This window comes from Squalius cephalus, assembly GCF_949319135.1.
Source record: "Squalius cephalus genome assembly, chromosome: 11".
In the NCBI taxonomy this organism is placed as follows: Eukaryota; Metazoa; Chordata; class Actinopteri; order Cypriniformes; family Leuciscidae; genus Squalius; species Squalius cephalus.
The window spans coordinates 27,067,751-27,092,571 of record NC_137132.1 but is presented as its reverse complement, the minus strand read 5'-3'; the positions used below and the strand labels follow the sequence as shown (position 1 = coordinate 27,092,571).

General features: G+C 38.6%; 1 protein-coding gene and 1 long non-coding RNA gene across 6 annotated transcripts in view; one reads left to right on the top strand and one right to left on the bottom strand.

The window, feature by feature from the left end:
• Positions 1-24,821, bottom strand: part of robo2 (roundabout, axon guidance receptor, homolog 2) — a 452,373-nt gene that overhangs the window by 326,708 nt on the left and 100,844 nt on the right. The window lies entirely within an intron of this gene.
• LOC307167296 lies at positions 861-5,148 on the top strand. The gene is made up of 3 exons (XR_013822750.1): positions 861-954; positions 3,550-3,665; positions 3,789-5,148. It is a non-coding gene; the product is annotated as an uncharacterized lncRNA (long non-coding RNA).

Below are 24,821 nucleotides of genomic sequence, written 5' to 3'. Positions count from 1 at the left end.
ATGTTAACAGTCAGCTGTGTTACCAACATTCTTCAAAATATCTTCTTTTGTGTTAAAAAGAAAGTCACACAGTTTTGGAACAACATAAGAGTAAGTAAATTTAAGTTTTTGGGTGAACTATCCCTTTAACTCAAGAATAAAGAGTATTGGGTTATGGGATAAGCCGGCTTCAAACTTATGTTATCAACAGAGGCACCACAGTGTCAGAGCACATGTACTAACAGCTAGGGCTCTTAGCATTTATTTTTAGCTAATCAGAGACAGCAATGGATTTCTCAGCTCAGGTTGCCGGAAGAAGATTTAAAGCATTTGCTTAAGGCAGCCGGTGAGAGCTGGGGATCCAGTACTGATGTGCTGTGCCATGAAGAATTCATTAAACTTTTACATCAAGCATTTTTTTTTTCTGTCTTACTCTCTTTCCCTCTCGCTATCTCTCTCTCTATATATATCCGTCTCCCTGAGTGATGTCACACTGCAACTTCCATCTTTGCTCTCAGTAAAGTCCTTCTGTTTAATAACGGACACCCTTCTGGGTCTCCCCGTGACCCTGGTCTCATCCGCTCAGCCGGCTCTTAAATTACTCTCTGTAAGCACTCCGTCCACTGTAGCGCACTCAGAATCATTATGCCATTCAGAACATGAGTGTGAGGGTAAGTGTGCATGTGTGTTATATAGCCTGTAATTGAAAAAGTGTCATTAAGTGTGTGTCTACTAGCATGTATTTGTGTTCAAGTGTTGAATATTGATGTCTGTAAGTGTGGGGCTTGGCGTAAATGTATCTGTGTGAGTGTGTGTTTTGCTTGTGTGTAGCAGTTATGCCGCTGTACCCTCTCCTCCTTAGATTACCTCTCATTGCCAGCGGAAAGCTAATCACAGGTCTGTTGGAGTCAGCATCCTGGGAGCATTTCAAGGGGAACAATCCCTGACCTGCTCACTTCAGCTGATTCTGCCCATGTGAGAACACGCACACACATCACAACTGAGATGAACGGACACCGGTGGAAACGTCTTCCTGCTAACACTATGCAAACCAGAAGGAAAGATATGTTTGGATAATTCATAAAATAAGACTGCATAACATTATACAGCAATTAAGAAAACAATAAGTCACGAGAGCCTGCGAGTTACACTCATTTTGCCATAGTTTCGGCTAGCATATATATATCATTAATAAAACAGTCCAAAGCCATGAACCAAAACAACCCACTATAAGACATAGGCCTGGTTTCACAGACAGGGCTACTATTTATTAGGCCAGGATTAGGCCTTAGTTCAATTAGGAAATTTAAGTAGCTTTTATAAATAAAAATAAAAACATTACTGGTGTGTATCTTGAGACAAAACAATGGCCCTGACATATTTTAAGATATCTCCATGCAAGTTGCTTTCAGTTAAAACAGCTCAAACATGCATTTCAGGCCCTGTTTCCACCTAGTATTAAGATGTGTTTTAGTCGATCGGATCACAAGTCTAAAAGGTTTTGAGCTTGTCCACATTCTTCCAGAAGTAGTCAAAAACGCGTTCAACAGGATAGCTTTTGTAGTGTAAATGCTCATGTGGTTGAATGTGCTCGAACAGCCACAAAAGACCGCCTACTCTCCTCCTACTGACCTAAAATGTAAACATCAGGGGAAGTGTGCTATCCAGACGGGATTTAAACTTTGTCGGCTGAAGACACAAGTTTGGTTTGAAGATAAAAAATATACCAAGCACAATGTTCTCTCACCATTCCTAATTTCTAACACGCACTCACATCGTTCAACATGGTCATCGTTCAACATGGTTATAAGAGGAGAAACGAAAGCTGGAAAGATTTAAACACCAGGTGTAAACGGGTGTGTCTCCCTCGTCCACTTATGATCAGATCGACAAAACCGCATCTTAATATCAGGTGGAAACAGGGCCTAAGTCTGGGACTAGGCTTAAAGGGATACTCCACTTTAAAATGAAAATTCTGTCATCATATACTCACCCTCATGTTGTTTCAAACCTGTATGAATTTCTTTCTTCTGCTGAACACAAAGGAAGATATTTAGAAGAACGCCAGTAACCAGACAGTTTCTGGTCTCATTGACTTCCATAGTATATTTTTTTCCTACTATGGAAGTCAATGGGACCCAGAAACTGTCTGGTTACTGACATTCTTCTAAATATCTTCTTTTCTGTTCAGCAGAAGAAAGAACTATCCCTTTAAGTCTTGTCTGTGAAACTGGAGGGTTATCACTCAATTACAACCTCGGATTTGAACCTGAGTGGCAGACGGCGGTGCTCAAATTATTCAACATTGTACTTAGTTCAGGCTGTTTTCCTGACATCTGGAACCAAGGACTTATTTCCCCAATTCAGAGTGGAAATAAATTGGACCCTAATAATTTCAGAGGCATTTGTGCGAGCAGTAATCTGGGGAAGTTATTTAGCAGTATTTTAAACAATAGAATCGTAAGCTTCCTTAACAAACACAATGTCCTGAGCTCGAGTCAGACTGGCTTCGTTCCAAATCACAAAACTACTGACCACATTTACACCCTACACACCCTAATCAATAAGCACGTAAAACAGACCATAAACGAAAAAATATTTGCATGCTTTGTCGATTTCAAAAAAGCATTTGGTTCTATTTGGCACAACGGATTATATTACAAACTTTTACAAAGTGGTGTAGGGGATAAAGTTTATGACATTATAAAATCAATGTATTTGAACGACAAATGTGCAATACGAATTGGCAACAAACATACAGAATTCTTCACCCAGAAAAGAGGAGAGTGGCAGGGCTGTAGCCCGAGTCCAACACTGTTCAACTTCTACATTAATGAACTAGCGGTGCAGTTGGAACAGTCTACAGGCCCTGGACTCACTCTACAGGACAGAAGCATCAAGCTCTTGCTGTATGCAGACGACCTGGTGCTGCTGTGTGTGTGTGTGTGTGTGTGTGTGTGTGTGTGTGTGTGTGTGTGTGTGTGTGTGTGTGTGTGTGTGTGTGTCACAGCCTGAGAGACAGCAGGTTAATGTGTGTGTAATGTGTGTGTCTGAACTCAGCATGTTTCCCTACTGTCCACCGCAGTGACCCTCAGTAATGTGTGTGTGTGTGTGTGTGTGTTTATGTTAAAACAATGTGGTATCAAATGTTCACACATATTTTAATTTGTTACACTGTTAATTTGTACAATTAATTGAATTTGTACATTTAAATTTAAGTTGTTATAATATTTGATTATTTTGATGTCTTTATAATGATTCTATGTATTCCAAGCTTTGGCAATATTGTATGATATACAGACATGCCAATAAACCAATTTTGAATTAGAATTTTGAATTTGATATTTGGATTTGAAGTGTATATATGTATGAGAAATTGATTGGATTGTGGCTACTGGTTAACATCATTCCCAGTCTAGGAAATGTGAGCAGAAAATGATAGCAAAACGCATTAAAAACAGTTGCGTTCTATTGCATGCCTCAAACCATTCCTTGGATCTTTAAGAGCACATACTGCATATATGCAATGCATTCATTGACCTTTGTGACATCGTTATCCGTCTATTTTAGATCCCCTTGTGCGCGCGTTGTGTGCAGACTGGCAGGTGGTTGTACGGCAAGTCACGTAACTTGCACAGCGGGACGGACAACATAAAGATCAAAGCTAGTTATCGAGCTCATGCATTGTAAGTATTGCTTCTTTTCAGTAGTTCATAGTTTCTCATGCATCCAATAAGGGTCTAATTTTCCAGCATGTCGTCCACTCATGTTTTCTCTCGCCTCGGGCACCACCATCTCCCTGTCCTCAGGTGGAGGATTAGTCTTGGTGGGCATCCAGCTCGCCCCTGGTATCCTCTGCGTGCGCCTCGCCTCTTTCAAGCCTGTCCCTCTGCAAGCTGTTCCTGGACCCTGGCACTGCCCTCTGTTTTGCCCCCCGCTATGTTCATTTATCTCCATACACTCTTCTGACAGCCCCAGGTCTTAAGCTGGCGCTGTGGGCGACCGCCTCGCCCGTCCAAATCCACTCCGGTCCTCCCATCTGTTTGGCTCTGGACTGCGGGCATCTGCTGAAGGCTATTGTTGGGTACCGTCATATGCCGGGCCAAAAGGGCCCCAAGAGAGCCACCGTCGTCCTGTGTATATGGTGTGTTAGGTGGTGTTCAATGGTGTGTGGTTGTGCGAAAGTGTATGTTTGCTTGTGGCACGAGCTCAGAGAAACGGCGGCAGGTCTTGGCCTCAGTCAGGGCCTTTGTTCTGGAGCGGTCCGGAAGCAGGCATGCTGTGAAACCCCACAGTGCCCTGGCGGGGCAGTCGGAATGCCCTCCTGCATCAGGGACTCGACACCGGGTCAAAACACAGTCCATCTCCAAGAGGCACAGAGCGCGTCTCGGGAGGAGATCGCCACTAATGAAGTCCACCCACTGATGCCAGGCTTCGGGAATTGTTTACCCTGCCATTTATGGTGTCTTATTGATTGCACTCTTCATGAAACTCGATCTGCAGATGACACGGTGAATTGCTGAGATGTGCAAGAATATAAAATTGCTCATGACTGTCCAAAATGAGGACTTCTATACTGTTTCCTGCAAGATTAAATAACTCCTTAAAGATCCCATGATATCAAAATTGGAGTCAGTGTCTGATAAGATACTTAGGAGCATGCCAAAAAAATGACAAACACAATATAGTCTTTCGCTTCCAGAAAATGAAACCTACTGATGCAAGTTATGCAACCTATCAAACTTAAATTGTCAAACCATTTCGTGGAATTAACATATTAGGACTGCACAATATACATTGATATACTGGTTATGGGCAAATTATATTTTATTTTATTGATTTTATTTTTTAAAGATTTATTTACCTGTATTGGTCAATATGAATTATGCATGCTCTTTTCCTTTATTTTTACATTTTATTTGTAATGTAAAGGTAAAAATTACATTTGACCTTGTAATGTAATGCTAAAATCGAATCTTTAAACACTAATTTAATAACAATATTAAATGTAATCTTTAGCAAATCTAAAAATACTTTTTTCAAATTGCAGGATGTAAATTTATTGAGTTTTATTGACAGTTTGACATGAACTAACAAAGAGCAATGTTTTTTAATAGCATTTATTAATCTGTGTCAATGTTAGTTAATAAAATACAGTTCTTCATTGTTTGTTCTTGTTAGTCCAGAGTGCATTAACTAACAAATAAACATTTTTATTTAAAAAAAATATTAGCAAATACACTATGTAACTTTTGACCCTCTAGTCGGAGTCTAGTGGTTAAAAAAAAATGCATGCATTGCGTTGTTCTTCAGCTCTGCGTGACTGTGCGGATGAATATGATCCTTCACATAATGCTTTTCAATGAATTTTTGCATTTTTGGTTTAAAATGGGTTATTCCCTGGAAGTTGGAGATTTAGCTGCTCCATGTCCACCTTTCTCGCTCATTATGACAACTAACCTCTGCCACTCGCACACCAGACACACGTCAAAGTAGCCGGAGAAACTTTCCTCTAGTTACGATATGACGAGACGCGCACGGGCGCGTGACGTACCTGTATGTACGCAATTTCCCGTAAAAACCATCCTGACAGGTCTAAAATATACAATAGGCTTATAATAGGCTTCCCATAGTGAATCAGGGTACGACAAAAACAGGAAGAAGGGTTGGGTAATTGACTCATTATTAAAATTGTGTTCATTTTGAACAAAAAAAGGTTCATAGTGTACCTTTCACATTAACTAAGATTAATAAATGCTGTAGAAGTATTGTTCATTGTTCGTGCTTACTATTGTAGATAGGCCTAGCTAATGTTTAAAACTCTAAAAACTTATTGTAAAGTGCCCATGAAACAAATTGTATGGCTTATTCATAACAGCCAGATTTTTTTTTATTTTGATGCATCCCTAACCCACATCATACAAGTATGCAATCCATTCGGTGACCTTTGTAACTTCAAATTCATTAAACTTTGATGGCATCAAGAGCGAGTTGAACTGTGCAGTCCGTACATGAGATCACGTGGCTTGCCTCACAGGGTGGTTCACGTAAAGATCAAGACAATCGAATCCAGTGAGTAGCGCACACACACAATCACACCCGGATTCACCTGGTTCCCACTGTTGCACTTCAGCAGATCATGGTCAGAGATCCCTTTAGTCTATTTGGATCACTCTGCTCCCCGCTACGCCTTCTGCCACTGCACATTAACATTTCATCAGGTAATTATAGCCAGCAAACAGCCCAAAACATCACATGCCATTAGACTGTTAATGACAATGCAGAGAGAGAGAGAGAGAGAGAGAGAGAATAAGAAAGGCAGAGGAAGGAAACCGTTTGACAACAATAAGTGCAATAACAATGAAGATAGGGAAGAATATGAGATTCCTCCAGCTTATCGTCTTCTTCAGGATGTGTATTCTGTATCTTGGCCTTTCATATTTTTATTTTTATTATATTCCAGTTTTTTCCAATGTTTGGAAGCGTTGTATAATTGACAATGTTAGTTCCCAAATCATGAAAGATTAATGTATGAAGGATGCATAATTAAGCAGTTTAATTTCAGGCTTTCCAAAGCATTACTCATTCTTTTCACTTTCATTCACTCTCTCTCTCCATCCTTTTCCTCTTTTCAGCACCTCGCCCCCTTTTTTTTTTTTTTTTTTTTTTAGCTTGAAGATAATCAGAACAGACAGGGGCCTTTCATCTGAGCAATGGAATGATCTGAGAAGGGAGTTGTCTAGTGGGCTAAAACAAATCATCTCAAGTGTATTTGAGAAGGAGGATTGTACTGTATCTGTGAGCATTAACATGTATGAAGGTAATTTAAGGGGGGAAAAAGTAAACAGAATCTAAAAATCTAACAAGACTGGATAACACAGGTTTCGCAAACAACTTCAATAACAGCCTGAATTTATAACAGGACAACAGCAAAAGTGAAAGACATGGCCTATCAAACCATTGTTCTCTTTTTTTTGACCATCTCGACCACTTTCACACAACAACATTGGCTCAACAAATGGAGCAAGTTTGGGGCAAGACAGCTTTTCGGTTTTGTGATGCTAGAGGAGGACAAAGTGTATCTTAATATTCTACATAAAACAGCATTCACAATCCATTTGACTTCTGTTACGAGACATATTTCCGATTTGAAATGGGATAAACAAGAAACAAAGTACTTGATTTTATTCATCTAGAATTAATTGGATTGTGAAAAGTACATATGATAAAATGGACAGACTTGAATGTAAATTCCCTAAAACAGCATTCTGACAACTCAAAAATGTTGTTTTAGAGGAAAAGCAATATATTATATTTTGATGAAAGATTAAGCAGACAAATAAGATTTTTCTTTGGAATAACATGCACTAATGAATAATGCATAATAAGAATGTTTAATAATACATTTTTTTATTGTATTTTATGCAGGACAACTGACGAAAATATCTACCACCTCACTGTCTTTAGACTCAAAATGCCTGAATGTGAAGTTCTTTGCACACCGTTGTACTGGATGCGGTTTGTTTGAGGTTCTCTTGCTTTCCCGAAATGCTAAGTTGTGGTGAAACATTTCTAACAGTTGTCTCAGCAAAGAAAAGTTGACTACACTCAGCATTCTGTCTCCTTGAACTGCTTTTCAGATCCAAACGCAATACATACTTGTCTCTCAACTGCTACAGTAGAATTATAAAAGCTAAGGCAAAAATGAAAAAAAAAAAAAAAAACCTGCACAGCACAATGCCTATAAAAAAGACTATTAGCATGAATAATTCACACAAAACAAAGGGCACTGCATATCAAAATATAGTTCATAAGCAAAAAAATTATTTCCCTCCTCACTCAGGGTTACAGAATTTATACCTCAACGTTAATGTGGCATAATTCATGGACACTATTATTTGTAAACAGCCAGTATGAGGCACAGCCTTTCCAAAGAACGCCTAAACACAGAATATCCTACAAAGGACAAATGACATTATATTTGTCTGTAGGGTGCAGGTCGGAACTAGTCTAACGTTAATTCATGAGCCTGAAGCTCGGTCGCCCTCCCCGTCTAGTGCAGTCACACACACCCTCTCACGGGGACTGAATTGCTAAGTAGCTTTATATAACACCAGCTACCATTTAGATCCATGTTTTCATAATCTGATTAAACATATCCGCCACAGACGATTTTGGTAAAGTGTTTTATGACGAGTCAGAATATAGGACTGTTCAGAAAGTGTAAAACACTCCTAAACCCTGATAGCTACAGTAGCTTCAGCTATGAGTCCAAGCTAAGCATGATGCTAGCAACAGAAATGTACACTGAAAATGCATCCTGAATGCAATGTACTGTAAGTCACTTTAAATTAAAGTGTCTGCAAATGAATAAATGTACGTGAATTCAAGATAAGACACTGCTAAGTTTTAAAGGATGAAGCGAGGATAAATAGGAACAAGCAATTGGTTAGAAAAAAACAGTTTAACAGTTCCACAGTTTAGATTGAGTCATTTTCACAAGTTCACTAGCAGGGTACAAAGTAACAAAATTTGTTGAGCAATCACCCTCCTGTCGGTTTCTCACAGCAGCGGTTCCGCTCTGGTTGCAGACATTATAATCATAAACTAGATTTTTGAAGACAATTTGAGAGGTGCTTTCATGATGAACTGTCAAAAAATCCACACATATGATCACTAAAACACCCAATAGCGCACAATTTAAGAGTAAGGTACATGCTTAAGTTTAATACTTAGGTTAGAGGTTTATAAAAAGCAAGCACTAAAAATAATTACAATGAATCAACTGCTCAAAAGCCACAATGAGCTAAACAGGCATTGTAAAGCAATGCCTTTGAGCCATGCAAACACCATGAGTGTTTTTGACCCATTTTTTTAAAAAAAAGATCACATTTGGCATCTGGATTTGGCAGCTATGAATTTTAATACTTCACCTGGCAAAAAACAAACACACTCTGAATTCCCAAATCGGAGAACTGGAATACCATGGGACGCAGACACTATGTCTGGATCAGGAATGAATACATCTTGCAATTCCTCTACCTTGGGAGAAGAAACACAGACGTAGTGTTGCCACTGTGGCATAAGCAAAATGTTTTTGTCCAACTATAATTAGAACCCAAAGGAAGGAGACAAGAAACTGCGATATTGAGAGAATAAAAGCACAAGGAAGCTCCTCTGGAAAGCAAGTATGTTAAAACGCGCAATAGATCTTTAATGAGGATTCGTTATATCTTAAAGATTATGATGTTTTCAACTCCACAAATCTTCAATCAGCCTAGAAGATAGATTAAATCAGATGTATCTTCTAATACTATTAATAACATTAATCCACCCTATCAAAGTGGAGATGACTGTCTCTCCAACATCAAAATAATCAAATGCATCTTAAACATGATTATCAGTGACAGATATAAGCTCATGAACACTCATAAAAACTCTCATTTGGCCTACTTCCTGTTAGAGAGTTTAGCATAGTCAATCTTACCACACAACAATATTCTATGAAGGGACCTGCTTGATTCAAATTAGGCTTTCCTTAAGGCAACATCGCTAACATGTAATTAAGGTCAGCATTATGCACACTGAGACTGTTTCTCCACTAATTGTCACCACTGGATGTCACAGGCTTTCTCACGTACACCCACGTTCATGAAAATCTCACGCTATACAATTAATCCCATCAGCTAACATGCCTTGGCATTGTACTCATTTTTTACATTTAAGAACAAATCAGTATGCAAAGAGGCGGCACGCTACACAAAGAACGCATTAATTTGAAAATTAACGTTGCACCTCTTATAAATAAGACTGTAATCATGTAAACCTCTCAAGTAGCCCGACAAGATAGAGAAGTTCCTATGAGCTTAGTCTCCAAAGATGACGTCCCGTACTCTGCCTCCTTCAGGTGTGCGCAACCACTGCGGCATCCACAAACCAGACTCTTCTGGAAGTGGGTCAACATGAATGCTGCAGAATGCAGGTTGCATATACATTACCACAAGCGTGACAACATAAGCCGCATGTGGTAAAATTCTTAATAATAATAATAATAATAATAATATGCTTAAACACATTTTTTCTTCTTGGTGTGAAGGGCTAAATGGAGATTGGGTTCCTAAAATTTTACTGTCCTCCAGCAATTAACTTGGAGATGGGGGTGGATTCTGAGTTCTTATTTAAAATGAGGGAGATAAGAGACCCAAGCCCCAGTGTCAGCTTTAGCTATCCCTGATGCTGGCCGTAGGCTCGAGAAGATAGCAGAAGCTCTCTAAGTTTCCCCAAGCCTTGCTAGAGAAAGCGTGTGGTGATCTGCAGATAACGCAAGCTGCCAATCACAAGGCAAGGCAGGATGAAGAAACGAAAACCACGAGGGGGACATTGTGTAAAGGTTAGAGACAAGGCTATACAGAAAGAAATTCAGAGTCAGGTAAAGCTAAAAATCAGGTTTTCTAAGCTGAACAACAGCAAATGGGTTTTTGGCTGTGAAGTTGTTTAAAAATTACAAGATTGAACTTTGAGCAGCTAGTTCAGTATGATATTTAACGTTCTAGTACATTTAGCTAATTACTGGTGCTTTCCAAAGCAATTAAAGTATACTTTCTCAAACCCCCAAAAAATCCCAAATTGAAGGGACCTAAGCCCTAACTATGGACCTGAATATCAACAATGGGAATGGGATATTTTAAATGAGGCAAGTAAGCAACCACAGATAACACTCTTGCAGAACACCTTAACTGCATACCAATGGCCTGAAAACCACACCGAAGCATAATAGCACTGTAGCAGCAAATTTTGCAGAGGAAATACTAATTAAATTCGTGCCAATCCTTAAAATCATTTCATTTATACTAGCAATACTTCACTGATGGCTCTTGGACATGTTTGCCACTGTCCGCACAATTCAATAGATGTGCTGGCCATGACATATGATTCAAACAGGAGCGCATTGATCTGTCTAAATCCTTCCCCAGCTCACCCCTCCAACAAGATGATACCTTCAAACTACACAAAAAAAGATCTTTTTGTTCTTCAATAAAACAAGCGCTCGGTTGGAACCAATCCAGGCTGACCTCTGAGAGACCAAGGAGAATTGTGATCTTTCTTTTTTTTTTTTTGCACCAAAAGCCAACTTGAGATCAACATTTGCACCTGCCCAACATGGTCTGTTTTTCTTCTCTGGAGCCCTCTGTAGCCAATCTCACTGCAACAGTAGGCTAGGGAGATAAAGCTAACCGGCAGCCTGCTCTAATCTGGAGTCTCTGTGTTTCAGGTTCATGCGTAGGTGACGTGAAGGAACCCTGTGCTTTCAAGGACTTGATAGATAAACTTGACTGTGAGATAAAGATCAAGAGCAGTGATACCCAAGATATGATAACAGAAGAAACAGGGACACCATCCCCACCAAACCCACCCATCTCCCCTCACCCTCTGCCCTGCGGGCGCTAGGAGGCTGTTACGAGAGAAGGCGGCAGTAAGGGTGCATGTGAAGGCAAACTCCAAAGAAAGTGAGGGAGGAAAAAGAAGCGTTTTCTTCTTTCTGACTGAAGAAGTCCCATAGAGCTCCCCAGTGCAGACTAACACACATGCTGCTTCCTTTTTTTCTGGCACACTTAAACATGCATAGCATATCTTTAAATTATTTACCACCAGGTATCCTTTCCTACAGCTCGGAGCTGCTGTCAGGGCTTTTATGATGCACTTTTTCAGGAAAATGGGGGGGGGGGGGGGGGGGGGGAAGAGAAAGAAACATGTCACTCTTCTTCTTTGTTAGCATTGCACTCACAACACGTCTCCCACCATGTACGCCGTGACTTTAATCATATGCGTAGCGCCGCATGTTGTTTGATGAAATCATCTCCCTTCAACCTTTGACATGTGACTCCCGCATTGTTTGGATAAATCAGTGTTTCAGGTACTGAGGGAAGGTTTTACGCCGCAATCAAATGCAAATACCTGGTGCTAAGGTAATGAGACTGTCCGAATCCAAATATCCAAACGTAAGATGTTCATTCTCTGCTCACGTATCAAACCCAGGCTGCAACTTTCCTACAAAATCCTGCAGAGAGAGGCATATTAAAAGCCATATATCTGGATATCGCTGGGATATTAGAAAGCAGGTTGGCAGGAGATTGTCTGGTTTATCGGTTAGCCTTCTCGATATCTGAAGAACATCACAAAGACGGATTTTATTATAGAAGGGGCCTCAGTAGCCTGCAAACTATTACAGAAGATCATGCTGACCAATTTGCTTTCACACTTCACTGAGTGCACAAGGTCTGGCTGGAAGCCGTATGTTTTCATCAGCGGATGCTCTAACCGCCAACTTCCACTGATTCCAAGTCGCTTGACGTGAACCATCAATTTCAAGGCGCCGTCAATGAGGCAAGACTAGACAAAGACATCACTTGTGATCGGTCTATATTTCATGAGATTCATTACCCAGGACGCTGCGCAAATGCGCTAATTGCTTGTTGCCTCGTTACAAATTCGCTTTGATAACGGAAAGATTTTGTCTCTATTAATGAAGTGTTGTTTAGTGCATTATTCAGACTATGTATCCCTGCGATGAAACTTGGCCCCCTCTCAAAACACCCAGCTTAGTAATTGCCGTGCAAATGGGCACATCAGAGCTTTCTGCTTTGCCCAATGCCAGTCAGCAGCTAGTCGTGCACAATCGAGACTCAGGCTGCCCATCAAAATGTGGCGAGGCCGTTTCAGCCCAGGCACTCCAGAGTGGAGTTACACCTCTCCAGAGCTGGGCTTTATATGAACTGACAGGCTCCTCCAGCTTTTTCACAGCACCTCGGAGACCCTGATTTTCCGTGTAAGTGTGCGCAGCCAGCAGGTTCAGTGATTTTGCACAAACCGTGCCGAGGAAAGCGCCCGCTCCTCATTTCCCGCTTATCAGCAGGTATTTACTATGAGCCAACTTTAGCGAGAGCTTGACTTCTTAAGATTGCTACTGCTGCAAAATGAAATACATGACAAATGTGTGCATTAACAGGCCATAATTACACCTAGTACTGTATTAAAGGGGACCTATGCTGCAAAATTCACTTTTATAAGCTGCTTGAAAACCGTGTGTGTCCACAGTGCAGGTAAACAATCAGCCTATAATAGTAAAACAATGTTATAATCCCCATAAATCAAAGTCTCTCCAAACAAGCGGTTCCAGATTTCCCCCTATACTGTTATGTAAGAAGCCCCGCCCATGACTTGTGACGATCTGCCCTATTAGCATAGATCCCGCCCTCAGTGAGCCGCAGTAGTCCGCCATTTCTCGCCTTTGCAGCTGGAGATACAATGTCTGTGCCAAAAAAAAAAACATTACAAATGTTCTGCTACTGGATGTACCAACCAACATAAGAGTCTCCATATACTCTCGGCATCTAAGCCACTGATGACAGTGGTTGAACTTTATTTATGAAGGAAATGTGCTGAAGAAAGTCGGTAAAGTGTTATAAATTTGCGCAAATCACATTACGCCGGACTGTTTCACGATCGAGGGTCAGTTCAACACTGGATTTGCACAAAATATTAACATGACAGTACATGCTAGTCGATGAGTTGAGTCAACTTAACTCCGCAACAACTACATAAATATGTCCACTAACCATTCAGAAACGTCCTAAAAGTTGGAACTTCTTCCTGAGTCTCTCCATCAGTGTGCGACTCCGGTTCGAACAATGTAAGGCTGAACACTGCTCCTTACAATTTCTGACATTTTGGCTGCGTGGGATTCTCCAGTTTTGTCGTTGCTGGAGTATCTGAAGCACGAGCTGTAAAGGCTCCGTCCTCTTCTGGAAAGGGGGTGGGGAGCAGCAGCTAATTTGAATGTTTGAATGTTTGTGTGTTTTTACTCACAACCAAAATTTGGCAAATTTGTCAAGCTATAATAAATGATCTGTGGGGTATTTTGAGCTGAAACTTCACTAACACATTCTGGGGACACCAGAGACTTATATTACATCCTGTGTAAAGTGGCATAATGGGTCCTCTTCAAAATTTGTGGCCTGAATTTATACTATATGTTGTAAATATTGTTGCATAGATTTAGGCTTCTTGTGGATGATTCAATTCCTGCTCTAATTCAAGAAACAGCTTTTCCAGTCTGCCTTCTGTACAGAATGGTTTAGTCTGTGCAGGAGAAACATCAGAAGTGCACGGACTTACATCTTAAGGACTGTAAGACTGGAGAAACTGGAAGAGCTGGAAGAGAGGGCTACTCTCTGAGAAAACAAAGGAAATTAACATTTGAACTCTCTTGCTATATTATGAGTAATATGAGTAATACATATGAGAAAATGTATTTCATTTAACCTTGTTGTGTTGCAAAAAAGGAAAGACATCGACGCGCAAAAACCTTCACCCGTATTATTGGAGACCGCCCATTGGACCGATAAACAGGCTTACAAAGTGGACCATCGGTCTCAGGTGATCTGATCATAAGTGAACAGTGCTAAATGCAGGTAAAAAGGGTATGAACTCAAGTGGTTGGAGAAGACGCATGGCCATCAACCACTTGTGATCGAATCACCTGACATAAATATTGCATCATATTGCATCATTACAACAGCGAATACCTTTTAATTAAGACTTCTTTTACCTGCTGAGTAATACTAAAGGGGTGTTCACAATGACTGTGATTTGCATCGACAAAGTGATCTGATATCTTTCTTTTCAATGTGAGATTTCCTGAGACACGAGTGACAGACTGGTGATGCAACAGAGCTCAACTTTATGCAAGAGAGCAATAGAGTGATACAGTCACTACCAATGACACACCTTGACAAAGGTTTTTTTCCAATTCAGAGAAAAAAGAAAAACACAACAACAAAAAAATGCGGTTTGTTCATTAAGACAATCTTTGTCTTTTAAAGAGAAAAGGTTTCTGTTTTTGAAGCCATCATTTCATGACACAAACCATCACAGCCATCATCAGATTCTGAGGTGACGCTTTAATTGAAATGCGGGATGCGTCATTCCTCTAGGGTTCACCTGCCAAGAGGTGTTTTTATTTATTTTGCCTGCAGTTGTACACAGCTGTGACACCGTGAGCAAAACTTGCCGAGTTGTGCGTTCTTATCAAAGCAAGGACTCCACCATACCAGATTTTTAAATAAGATTTCATCCTCAGCTCTACGGATTAATAAACCGAAAAGATCCTGCTGTCACATTTTATCTTTGTAGCATAGTTATGAAGCCGAGATGGAAGTCAGGCCCATACAAGTTTGATGTGGTAATCTCACATCCCTGCCCCGGGTAAAAAAAATAAAAATAATATATATATATATATATATATATATAAATATATAAATAGCAACAGGGGCATGCGAAAAGCTCAAAGGGAACATACAGCACTTTTTGATATAACTTACACTGCTAAACATTGCATCACATGACTCATTATTTCACAGGTGAATATTTCTATAATTAATAAAATAGTCAAAGGCTCAGTCACCTACAGTAGCATCTTTGTTTGTCTTAACTTATGCTAAATATTTTATTGTGAATGTCACTGGCAAGAGAGTCTAGTTTGCATTATTAAGCTCTTTTACAAATTCAGAGAAAGTTCAATATATTCATATTCTCTGTTGCAGTTAAAATGACCACACAGCACTATATATGTCTTCACTGATTTAAAGGGATAGTTCACTTTGAAATTAAATTTTGGTATGTTTTAGCTTACCTGAAGGGCATCCAAGATGTAGGTGTCTTTTTTTCCGCAGTAGTTTCAATTTTGATATTTTTAGGTCAAACCGTTCTTGTCTGTCAGTCATATAATGCAGGTCTGTGGTCACTGTCTCAAAGAGCATGCACAGAGTCCAAATTAAAACAATTCCCCATCGTCCAAATTAAACAATTCCCCATCTTAAGTACACATTGATGGCCTAAGACACGAAACGAGCGGTTTGTGTGAGAAAACGAACAGTATTTATATCGTTTTTACCTCTTATAACACAACCACGTCCAAGTGATCTGAGGGCGCGGGCCTGCTGTGTGACGTGTACGCAGACTGGTGCATAGATATATATATACACTAGATTTCGCATTAAAGACATTCGTTCCAATGAACTGCCGTAGCCAAGGCAACATCTAGTGTATATATCTATGCACCAGTCTGCGCACACGACACACACCAGGATGCGCTCGCGCCCTCAGATCACTTGGACGTGGTTGTGTTATAAGAGGTAAAAACTATATAAATACTGTTCGTTTTCTCACACAAACCGCTCGTTTCGTGTCTTAGGCCATCAATGTGTACTTACGATGGGGAATTGTTTAATTGTTGCTTTGTTGGATGCCCTTCAGGTAAGCTAAAACATACCAAAATTTAATTTTAAAGTGAACTATCCCTTTAAAGTTACTGACATTTCTGACATTACTGACAAATTCATATGCAACATGGCGGGGTGAGAATATTTTCTTGGAATCTCAAATTTCAGTTACTGTTTAGGGTCCAATTCTCACTATTAATAGTTGCTTATTAGCATATTGGCTGTTTTTAGTACTTAGAAAGCACATATTAATGCCTTATTCTGCATGATCATATTCTACATCCCCCAATCCAACCCAATACCTAAACTTAACATCTACCATACTAACTATTAATAAGCGCCAATTAGGAGTTTATTGAGGCAAACATCATAGTTAGTAGTTAGTTAATAGTGAGAACTGGACCCTAATATAAAGTGTGACCCAAATTTCTATTGATACATTCATAATTTACAAGTCAAACAATGAAAAGCAAAAACTAAGTCAAACCTTTTTAAAATATTATAAAGAAAATAGGTATGGCAACTTTTTCCAAGGCTGCCAAAAAGATCCTTTTTACAATGCAAAGAGTCTAACAGCAAAAGCATAACACATTGTCATCATGCTAATTCAAGTAGCTGTACGATACATACTGTACTTTATAATACGTGCAATTTGTGTTACATATGTTAATTTCTCTATTTATTGGAGCAAACTTAAGTATTTTGTATCACAGTTCACAAACAGAACAAATCAAAGGCTTCCTTATTTTGTTATAACGACTAATAAAATCCTTTTCAGGCAGGTGTGGCTTGTAAGTACTCTAACAAAGTACATTTTTCCACAAAACAAAGAAAAAAGTGACAATAAAAAATATATGGATCTGATGGCATCCAACTGCATCTCTAAATAATGAATAACTGCATTAGCTCATCTCAACCTAAAGCACGCTGGTGAACAAAAAATGAAGCATGACTTGCTGACCCTTTGCATTGATACATTATACATCACCTGGCAGTCAAACTGTTTTCCATAGCTCAAAGCAAATGGCAAGACAGATGCATTTTCAAAGGGTACAATGCAAATGGTGAAGACCAATAACAGATGGGGGGAATGTGAGGAAAGAATGTCTGAAGCCGACAGCCAATTATTGAGTGATATTAGATATCAATCTACATCTTGAGAAAAAAAAAAAAAGATGTGCATGCTTCAAATTAGAAACCATTCTCATTTCACAAATATTTAAATAAAGTTGACCTACTACCATTGGAATAAAGAAAGTATACATGCCTATGGACAGCGCTTAACTTAAAATGAAAAGTATAACTTTCACAAATATAAGAAATAATACACTACCGTTCAAAGGTTTGGGGTCGGTAACATCATTACACATATTCTGTAAGATTTTAACATTATAATAGTCTAATTTAGCAATCACACATTACATTTATCAAAAATAACAGTGTAGACAATGTCAACATGTAATGTTACAAAAGATTTATACTTCAAATAAATGCTGTATTTTTGAACTGAATAAAAATATCAGCTCAACTGTTTTTAACATTGATAATAAGAAGAAATGTTTCTTGAGCATCAAATGATCATATTAGAATGGTTTCTGAATGATCATGTGACACTGAATACTGGAGTAATGATGCTGAAAATTCAGATTTGATCACAGAAATTACTTTTTTTTTTTTTTAATAAATAGCCTACGCAAGACAAATTCTAATGTTATTTCAAAATGTTTACTGTATTTATCATGAAAGTAAATTAATCCTTATTGAGCATATGAACTTTTAAATAATAAAAATATGTAATTGTCTGCTACCGATATGATCATCTATATATTGTGCATCTCTAGCATTACTTTTTATAGGTCTGCTTCATTCTGTGACATTATAAACTAAAACACTGAATACTTTTGCGATGTGATTTTTATGATAGGCTAGAATAGATATATTGCACAGATCATTACCATCAAAACCCAAGGTATTCAGTGTTTTAGTTTATAATGTCACAGAAGAAAGCAGACTTGTAAAAACTAATGCTAAGTTTAATTTCACACTCTCATTTTCAGTGTGGCTCAATAATCATTTAGATGCAGATCACATAAAAGCATATCATGCTGAAATTACTTTGAGTGAACTAACCTGTGCTGTCTTTAAAAAATGCTTCTGAGTGGAAAAGCACTAAAACAGCAACTCAGCGCCGCTTGAATTAATGAGGCTAACGTGTGGGATTATTTTCTGAGTGCTATCTGAAGACGCGCGCGCCCTGCAGACTGGGTGAGGTGTTTCGGCGGGACCCGAGTGTTGTAATTGCCACCAAATACTGCTGCTGACATCAGACACACTCTCATTTCAAAGAGTGTGTCAGATGCAATGCCTCCTTCAAACGGCAACCACTTCATTTCATCCACATCGCTTGAAAACTCGCCACACGCAGGTGTCAGGAGTAAACGACTCTCGCTTAACAAGGTTTGTAACTACAGAGCTAAAGGAACAATGACAACTGAGGATTATAAACATAACTGGACACTGTAATGTTATTAATTGCTGTGTGAATTCATGCCAGCAAAGTTTCTCGTGTATACAAGTATACGATGAGGTAGTGTTATGACAAGCATGTGAAACGCTTGACATGATGTCTTACTGTTATGAATCTGCAATCTCACAATAGTCACACTCACGTCACCACTGACAACAGTGTTGTAAACGCTTCTCCCGAATACAGTACAGCCTACTATATAATGCTCAGTACGCAAATGATAATGTACAGCTGATCATTATCACACAGAAGATGGGAAGAAAGTGATCGAAGAGTGATACAAACGTCAAAAAATGCTGTATTATTCATACCAGGCCAGTAGTTGGCGATGTTACTTTTTTAAAGCGCCAATAGACTGAACACTTAATACTCATGCAGATGACGTCAATGTTTTCACAAATTTGCATTTTTGTAGTTTACACTGATACAATAACGGTATAGTTTTCAAAAACTTGCACTTTGAAACCCGTTTTCAAATGGCCCCCAAAAATGTTGTTGTCGTGTAAATGAATGGCCAAAACGCATAAAAAGTTTTCCGTTTTCACTTGAATATGTTGTCATGTAAACGGCCCCTAAATTTCCACATCATTACTTCCAAAAAAAGTACAGTTCAGCAGTATAGCTAACAAAAATTAAAACTATTAAATATAATAAAACTATATAAAATAAACTACATTAAATATATATATATATATATATATATATATTATTTCTATTTGTTTCCAAGGCAACATTTCTGACTTTCATATAAGTTGAAGTTGCAGTACTAAAATTACAGAAATAAAAATAAATTAAAGATAAATGGATATATTGCAAAATAAAAATGACAATAGCTAAAACTAATAACAGTAATAGTAATCAAAACTATCATAGTATAAAATAATACTAAAACAAAACTGCAGTTAAGTTGTTTACTGAAACAGGCATTTAATCTCAATAATGACAGAAACAGATAATTCTGTTTAAATATGTTATCAGTATCGTTCTCAAATTTCTCTAATATGGGTTAAGCGCAAGAAACTTCTGTATTTTGTAGAAGAGTTGCATCGCTTCCTGTTCAGGTCTTTTTTATGTGCCTAGTTAAACATAAAGCTGTTTTACTTCAAAGGAAGTTACCAAAGATGAGCATAACCGATGTCAATCACATATGCAGATTGATATCTAATATCTTTTTCCGTCCTCTCACAAACATTCGGATATAAAAATTGAATAAAACGGCAACAACAATAAAAAAAAATAGCTGCTATAGGTTAGCTGATTACCTTAAAAGTACATTGACATTGTTGTAAGTTCAAAACACTTTCTCCATCAAATGGATGCGATGAGACCAGTTTTCCTGTTTGTTCATGTGATGTTCTGCATAAAGACTATTGATGGCCTCTAAAAGCAACGACCAAGAATGTATAGTGCCCACTGATAGTGTATAGTGCTTGATGATATTGATTATGCTATTAAAGAAAAACTAACCACAAAAGCATGATAAAATGCAGTTTAAGTTTAATTTCCTTCTAAAAAAACAAACAAAACGAAAACGCTTCAGGTGACACACAACAGGTGAAAAGCCCCTGACATCTGCGAACAAGAAACTCATTCTGGTTTAAACTGCCCCGGGTGAGGAAGGGAGAAAGAGAGAGCGCGAGGGGGGTATGATCTGTGACATTTAAGGTACTGTGAAGGTGAGCTGCTGTGGGCGCCTGCTATGAGTGACAGGTGATAAATACAACGGTCAGCCCGCAGCTCTGCCTCCCGCGCTAATCGTAACGAAACCTTTCACACCGCGTCCCACCTGCCACCAAAACCCCCTCGCCTCCGTCTACCCTGAACTCGACCTGTCCATTTCCTTTAATTACCTCATTTAACTGACAGAAAACAGGAAGTAAAGAAATATATAAAGAAAAAGTGCCGTTTTCAAGTAGCGTAAAACAAATGTACTTTCATTCACCTTCTGAAGTGCCCTTAAACAGATTCCGGGGGTCACGTTTTTTTTTTTTTTTTTTTTGGTTGTTCCTTTCTTCGTTGGTCATTTGTATGTGTCTAAAGCACAAAAAGAAGTGCCAACAAACAAGACATCCATCACGTTGACAGACAAAAACAAATTACACACTGAAGAGAACCTTAATGTGTCACCCAGGCTAATAGTGTCAAGGCCGGCTGTCGGTGAACCTGCGCTCTTCCCCTGCGTCCGTTCATCCGCTCTGCCTGCTTTTAGACGCGAGGCTAACCACGAAACACCGGTGGGAGCACACCAAGCTAAAGCACTTCAAAAACACACTTTTTGTTTTTGTGAGTTTTTTTTTTTTTTTTTTTTGAAGCGTTACATATTCAGACATTTCACTTTGTCAAGGCTGTTTCTTTAGAGCTTCAAAGCAAGATAATGCTAAAGTGATGTCTTTTATCATTTCAATGAGCTTGAACTCAGTTTGATGATGACAGTCGTGAACAGTCCATCATTTCGAGCCGTTCTGACCCAAAAACACATTTTAAGCACACATTTTATGCACTGAATGAACAAGGAAGTGAACTATTATGTTTTTCTACTCCAAATCGTTATATGTAATGTAGGATTTGAGGGCGAACCAAACACATATTAATCTTCCAGGTGATTTGTTCAAACATAATTCCACACAGAACTCAAATCACCAATCCAGAACCATAAAATCCCGGCTCCAGCCAGTCTATGCTAACCAACGAAAACCCCCAGCTAAGAACTTTATGGCCATGCAAGCTTCAAAGAGATGAGTCCAACTAAAGGAAGAATGTTAGATAGTTTGGAAAAGACTGGTTGGTTCAGAGATGGCAAAACTCAGGGCCTGACCAAGATAACGGCAGAGGTTGCTTGATCCCACGACAGATATACAAAACAGACCTCCTTCTTCTTAAGGACCTCTGAACAACCCTAGGGTTGAAATCTCTTAAAACCACAGAGACTGAGACTTTACCTATACAAATACATAAAATCATCCCAAAACAATTCTTGATGGACTTATAATCAAACATCATTCAACTACATAATTCTATATTGTGTCTACAACCTATATGTGTGTCTATTATGCTTAGATCCCATATAAGTCATGTAATTGTTATAACTATTAGATGTTTGAATGAAAGTGTGTCTCGTTTCCTACAGTATCAGTATGATCGTATGTTCTTAATTCAAAAGATGGCTTGATTGAAATCTGTGTAAAATGTTTCGTATTCTTATAATAGGAATGATGTCTAAACTGTGGCCTCTGTACTCTCTGCTAGAGCTGGAGAGTAAGGAGATCACAGATAACGCATGATTTACAATAAGAAGTGAAGAAAATGCCACCTCTCAAATAAAGACAGTGTCTAATTGTTCAGAACTCATCCAGGAGGCTGGACAAACATTTGAGTTTAAAATCTTATGACCCGAACAAAGCTTTAGAAAGAGTAGATTCACAAACGATCATGGAGAAGCCATGACGGAGTAACCAGACAGACGAGTAACCATGTAGAGGAGCAGATGAAAGAACCCAAATCAAGATCAGAAGAACATGGGTTAAACAGCTTCATCCAAGCCATCTAACTACTCTCGTCTCAATTTTCTTTCTTTTCTTAGTTTTCTTTTCTTTTCCGTTGAGAGTCTCTGTTCTAAGTTAAGTTTTGCTGTAACGTTTTGGTCCACGATTCGACTGCGAAGCCCGCTTTCAACTTCAAAGACTTTCCATCCATCCGCCAGCACACCACGTGACTGGCCGCCCCAGCCATCTATCCAGGCACGAGGAGACGGCCCGCCAATCAACGAACTCGGGAAACCCCCTTTCATTCCGACAAAAGGAATCCCCAAAGGAACACAAAGACAAGCAAGTAGCCTCCAGACTCTTAGCTGAACTGGTGCATTGATATAAATTTAATAACCCGCCTAAGAAACGATAGAAGGGTTAAACTGATGGTTCGTCAGGTCATGCCGTGCATATAGAAACTTGAGATTTCATCATCTCACTCTTAAAACTCATTCTTTCCTCACTCTTTCTTTCTGCAACTCGTATGAATGTGTGTGTGCGTGTGTTTGTGTTAGATATTAGTTTTATGTGTTAGAATAATCAATAAAGTCCTGTTTGTATTTTAAAGATAAGGGTTCTTGTGTTATGTGCTTACGAATTGAATGTCTTAAACTGCTGATCTAAGTTACCTTGCTAATAAATAGTGTTTTCACTAGATTGGATATTTATATCCGCTGCAGAGCTGTAAGTTACGGCCCGTTCAAATGAACGCTGGACGACTCAATTGCGTGGCCGTAATAAGTGATTCTTTCTAATTCCCTATAAATGAATTAATAATTCCCTTTGAGCTAAATTGACCTGTCAGAACCCCTACAATAATGAAGATGTAATCATCTAAATGTTGAGGTATAATTGAATGTATTAATTTGAGATCTTTTATAGTGTTTTTAGGTATTGCGGTTTGATTATTTTAGGTTGTTGTGTTGATGTCTGCTTACAATGCATGCCAAAGAAAAATTTACACTTTGTGGGCTATAACCAACTAAAACGGTGGCCGTCATGAACTTGTTGCTAGGAAAAACGGGCTCAAAAGTTACAATTTTCTGACAGAATCAGGAAATTTATTCAAAAGCATGTTAAGACTTTAAGATATCAACAGCTATATTTCCATTCACCTATTTTTATGCACATTTTGGGATATCGCATAAAAAAACTAGATGGAAACGCCAAGATGCGAATAAATTCTAAAACTCAATTGAGGTGGATAATGTTTTTGTCGATAAGAAGACATGCGCGTAAACTATGATGGGAAAACATTTACCGAATACACCCCTAGATGCAAAAAAGTCACATGACTTTGCCTGAACAGAGGATGTGATTGGATAACTGGACTAACCAGCGGCCTAATTTCATTGTAGCATCTCAAAATCTGGTTTAATCATTCTGAAATGCCTGAGCCAAAGTCTGTCATTAAAATTATTTGGTTTAATTCCCGTCCCTGAAGTGTCTCACACGATTGTGTTTGCAAACACCAGGCATCCGAGTGCAAGACAACATGACAGCGTTTATTGCGTTTCGTCTGCGCGCTCTGACACACAAGAATAGAGCCTGATTGCAGCAACTTCCATTTTAAAAAAGTTGCTCCAATTTCCCAGGAAGTGATGATTTGGTTCTCTTGAACACACGGGATGGAAACGCTGCTTTATTTGCGAATTTTTTTTTATGCAATATATGAATTTTGTGCATAAGTTAAATTCACAACTTTGAATGGAAACATAGCTGATAACAGATTTTTTTTTTTTTTTTTTTTTTTTTTTTTTAATTCAAGGCATTTCTAAAATAGTGCATATATTGAAAAAAATACTTATGAGTGATATGCTCTTCTCAAAAGTATTTTTTTTTCTAACTAACAAACTATGGACATTCAATGACGCTCCAAAAGGTAAATGTATTGTCAAGTCACATGATGTTCATCATGTCTTTTAAATGATGACCTTCCACGACTGAAACACTGATTGGCCAAATACCGCGAAAGACGATCCATTTTAGTAAGTTTTTACAGACCTTCTGATACGCATGCACATTTTTTTATTGTGCTATAAATAGCAGTCAAGTGGAAAAGATGATCAGTTCACTCCATGCTGGCGTCTGAACAGAAGCAGCTACATCGACCTATCACAAGATGTGAAAGAGCATCAAAATAACTTTTGATTGAATTTCGTATTAAAATGAACATATTTGACTGAGACTTACAACTGAGACTTTATCAAAAATAAAAACCCAAAACCGTCAACTGAAGTTTCACTGTAACTTCTGATTTAAAGTGATTTAGCACATCACATATATAGTCAATCCAGGCTCATTATGGAAAAGAGCCTGTGGCGTCATTTCTTCAAAATGATATTACGTTGCTTCTTTCAAGTTATGCAACACTTTCAAAGTGAAATGTCCTGTTAGGAACACTGCAAGTACGAGTACAAGTGCAAGTAGTTTTATCCAAAACAGATGAACGTTAATCTGGCCTTATGTTGGTCGTTGAATGTATTGCGGATTGAAAATAAAATGTAGGGT